The following is a 5,224-nucleotide window of genomic DNA, read 5'->3' on the forward strand; positions in this document are numbered from 1 at the left end:
CAAACACACATATCAAATGAGGAAGAGAAAAATAAAAAAAAAAGACTTGGTTAGTAATAATAATAAAATAAGATAAATTTTATTTAAGTATAGATGATGATATAGTAGGAGATAGAACTCAATGACGTAATAGGATCCATATAGTCAACCTCATCTATTAGGATAATGCTTGGTTGTTGTTGTTATTTGATAGTTGTCGTTTCGCATGTCACAAGGCGCTCCAAATTAATTAAGATTGAAACTCATTAAATCTAAAGACAAGTGTTGTAGTAAAGAGTCTCAAGTCGTATTTTTCCAAGGATAACTAGTAAAAAGTATGTGTGTTAATTCTAGAATGGATTCAAATCGAATTATTAACCAACAAGGTCAATTAAGCTTTTCCATTTGATTCACTTTGCAACTTGAATTCTTCTACAATCAAAAATAGGATCAAAGAAGGTTCATTCTCATCTTAACATGATCCATTTTCTTTTCATCAAATTAGTATCAATTAACTTTGGATTCTAATGCATCATTAAATCAAATAATTCAATTTCCACATTTTCTATTCTCAATCATAGTAACAAGGAAATTCAAAAGTTCAAACAACTTGTAGGTACCGAAGTATCATCCAATTCACAATTACAATCTAATTCAACAATTGAACTCAGAAGCTCCTTCTCAATAACAATGAATAGAGGTAAACAATCAAACATCTAGTTAAGCATTCAACAATTAAATTCCATCTTAGTCACAACACATTCAATGTAGAGAACAAAGATTTGCTAACTAAATAACCAAAACTAAACAAACTTTTGTTAATCAAAACTTTTAATTCAAAGCAGAATCTAAATTGCAAACTAGTTAAGTAGCTGCAACAAGAATTGGGTTGCAGAGATTCAAAAGTAATCAGGTTGCAAGACTAAGTAATCTAAACAGAATTGCAAAGCTAAGTAAATCAGATCATCAGATCTGAGTAGGTTCATGAACAATTAAAAAGAAAACAAAATCAAATTGCATTCCACACCCAAACCCTAGCTCAAATTCCTTCCTCTCTGCCGCGAAGCAAAGATTGTATCTGGGAACGCTCATCAAGCAACCGGCGGTGAAATTATGAACTTCTAGCTCATCCGACGTTGTTCATAGCTTGTGGGGAACGCCCTCTTCAAGCTTGCAATGCCTGAATTCGCCAGCACCCGAAAATCGTCGTCAACAGAACGGGGAACACCCTCAAATCTGCCAAAGATGGACTTCATGGAATCAAAATCATGAAACGGAGAACGCCCTCAAATCAAGTCTTGATCCTTGATTACTGGTTGTTGGATTGTCCAAAACTCACCGTCGATGAAGGAATTCAACCTTGGATCTGGAGTGTGGAAGGGAAAACGCGGCGTTGCTAAAGAAGAAGAGTGAACAGTGGAAAAATCGCGAGAAACACCGAGCTCCTCGAAGTCCTGTAGCTTCTCAGGTTTTAAACCTCTCCCAATCTGATCGGGCGGTCCAGAATCCTTCAGATCTCATCCAACGGTGAAAACACCTCAAATCTGGATCAAAACCTTTGGATCTTCATCAAAGGATGTGATCTACTCCTCATTAGGTTGGATGGACCGGATTTTCAATAGATGACTTAGATCTGCTCCGATCATGGATGAACGATCCAAATCGCTCCAAGGCTTGATCGTCTTGTTTAGCCCTAGATTTGAGCCCAAATGTGGTCTGATCTGATCGGGTCCATGACTCTTTTGATACCTACAAAGAATATATAGAAATATTAGCATCAAATATCATGAATATAAAATAATTTACAATAAATGTAATGCATGAAATGTGATATCAATATAAGTTTCATCTATGAAAAAGATAATTAAAAATATGCATTATGAATCAAAATAATGTAGCAAAATCATGGTTATCATTGTTATATGAAACTATAACTTTTACAAGAATATTGATTAGTGTTGATTAGAAATAAAATATCAATTATGATTTATAACAACTATAATATAATGTTGATCAATGTTAACTAGTGTTGATCAAAGATAAAATGTTAATATTGTGATAATTACATAATTATTATATCACAATATTATTAGTATTGATAAGAATTAAAGTATTACTAGATTATAATATTGACTAAGGTTGATTAGAGATTAAGTATCTATATTATAACAACTATACACTATAGTCGCTAAAATACAATATTATTAGTGAAAGAGCTCTCAGTTGTGTGTGAGGGCCGGGAGGTTAGTGAGAGAAGCTCCAACTTCTTTCTAGGTTTTCTTGCCTGCGAATAGCCCCTAAACATGGTCGGAGGTGGTTTCCTATCACCTCACCGGTAGGAGGGGGCTTTGGTACAGCTTTCGGTGTCCTCCATACATTGTGGGGGACTTTCTTGAGGAGTTTTGAAGGCCTAATCACTGAGGTAAGTGGTCATATAAGTTTCTTTTTTAGTTTTTGGTGTTTTTGATAGCTTTTGGGCATCTCCGGCGATTCTCTGGCGAACTAGGCCGGCTCTGGCCATCTTCTCCGGCCAGGGGCAGCCCTCTCCACCAATACTCAACTGCCAAGTCATTTGGGAAGGCTTAGATGGATTCCCACTCACAAGAAGGCTGGTCAAACACAACTAATGCAGAGGCTCCTCGTTGGCCAACTTGGGTGGTGAGCTACTTCCAAGGTATAGTTGGTTGCCTCTTCATGCATGGCTAAAGGGAAGGAGAAATCCAAGAGGCACTCAAGTCAAAATGGGCCTATGGAGGTGGCAAGTGAAGATGAAGTGGCAAAGGAAGCATCTTATGTGGCAAGCATAAGTGGACAAGTGGACAAGTGGACAAATCGGATATAGCTGATTTGGAACATCATGATGATGTGGCTAATGAACCACTTGGTGAGGTGGCCACACCACAACAGACAAGGCCTTCTCTCCAGCCTCCTCATGCCCAAGGAAGGCCTCCAATACCATCACCATCGGTGGTGGAGGAGGTGACATTGTCTGAGGTGGAAGAGCAGCAAGCTCTGACACCTAATGCTCAATCGGACCTAGACAATGATGCTGGGAACGTTGGGAGGAAGGAGTAGCCACTAAAGAAGCAAGATTGGGCTGGTCTTTTCAAGAACAATCGCAAAACTAAGTTGTCTATGAACCTAGTTCATTATGAAGCAAAGGATGAAAGGTTAACCTTCCAATTTGATGATATCGATAGCATGGAGGATGTAATGGGGTTTTGTTTGGTTGGATGTTTCATGGGGCGTCATCCGGGCAAAGATAGGGTCCGAATCATTGGCTCTCAATGGAGGACTCCTCACAAATTCTTTCTACACAATAGTGGTTAGATAGTGTATAGGGATGTAAATGAACCAAACGGTTCGCGAGCTATTCGGAGCTCGATTTGGTAAAAAGCTCATTTGAGTTCGTTCGTTTATCTTATCGAGCCGAGCTCGAGCTCGATTTCGAGCTCGACAATTTTATCGAGTCGAATTCGAGCTTAAGGATATTCGGCTCGTGTGCTCGCAAACATGTTCGTTTATAGGCTCGCGAGCCAAAAAAATGAGTCTTAAATCGAGCCAAAAAATGAGCTCTAAAACGAGCTAAAAATGAGCTCTAAAACGAGCCTTAAAATCAGCTTTAAAATGAGCCAAAAAAACGAGCTCTAAAATTGTTGGTTGCTACTCGGAAAGCCTATAGGTTCCACTGTACAAAAATTTTGTACAAAGGTCTGAACCTTTTCCTAGCTACCATGTGTTCTTTTAAATTAAATTTTGGATCTCCTGCGGAACTTAACACGTTTGATCCAAAACTTAATCTATTTGTTCTTTTAGGTTTTGACTTGGATCTCCTGCGGAACTTAACACGTTCGACCCAAGTCTCCTTAAGTTATTAATTCCATTAAATATTAATTTCCATAAAAGGTTCCCAGTACTGACGTGGCGAGGCACATGGCCTTCTTGGATATGGGAGCAACCACCACCGACTAGACAAAACCTTTAATAGAAAGCTAATATTTAATTTCCTAAAATAACTTTAGGTTAACCAAAGAGAACAATCAAATCACAAGGAAAAGAAAGAAACAAAAGAACACAACTTGAAAAAACATATTTGAAATACTAGAACGTAAGCCTCTTGTATTTGGTATTATTTCCATAAATAACTAGCATGATGCGGGAATAGAAATTACTAGTTATACCTTGTAGAAAACCTCTTGATCTTCTACCGTATTCCTCTTCTAACCTCGGACGTTGTGTGGGCAACGATCTACCAAGATGAGAAACCACCAACCACCTTCTTCTTCTCCAAGCAAGGTTCGCCACAAAGGAAGAACTTTACCAAAGAAGAAAATCAAAATACTAACCAAGCTCCAAGAGATGCTAGCTTTCTCTCCTTCTTCTTCTTCTTCTCCAAGTAGTATCCGGCCACCACAAGAACTCCAAGAGAGATGAAGTATTCGGCCACCACAAGAGGAAGAGAGGGAGAGGGTAATGGCCGGCCACAACACCAAGGAGAAAGGGAGAGAAAACAATAGAGGTTGTGTCTTGTGAAGGCACCCTCACCCCTTCTTTTATATTCCTTGGCCTAGGCAAATTAGGAAATTTAATTACAATAAAATTTCCTTAATTTCCTTGACATGATTTATTTGAGAAAAATAAAATAAAATTTCCCAATTAAACTCTAATGGCCGACCACATCAAGAGGAAGCAAATTGGACAAGTTTTAATCAACAATTAAAACTTTCCTTATTTGTTTCCGGAAATTTTAAAAAATAAAATTTCTCTTTAAAAATCTCTTCATGGTTAATAAAAGGAAATACCTATAATTTTAATTTTATTAACATGTGAATAATTTTAAAGAGAAAATAAAAAACTCTCCAATCTACAAATAAGGAAAGAGATCTAATCTCTTTCTTTAATCTTTTGTAAATCTTTTACAAGAGAGATTTTTTAATTTTAATTCTCTTTAAATTATATCTTCCACATAATAATAAAATCTAAAATTAAATTTCTTTTTTATTTAATTATGGCCGGCCCTACTAGCTTGGGTTCAAGCTAGGGCCACCTTAAACCAAGCTTAGGCCGGCCCTAGCTTGGTTCCCAAGCTAGCTTGGCCGGCCCCTTTAGGTGGGTATAGAAGGTGGGTATATGTGGGTATAGTACTCTATAAATAAGAGGCTACGATAGGGACCGAGAGGAGGAATTGGTTTTGGTCTCCGATAAAATTAAGCATCCCATGTTCGCCCGAACACACAACTTAATT

This window comes from Zingiber officinale, chromosome 2B (assembly GCF_018446385.1).
Source record: "Zingiber officinale cultivar Zhangliang chromosome 2B, Zo_v1.1, whole genome shotgun sequence".
NCBI lineage: Eukaryota > Viridiplantae > Streptophyta > Magnoliopsida > Zingiberales > Zingiberaceae > Zingiber > Zingiber officinale.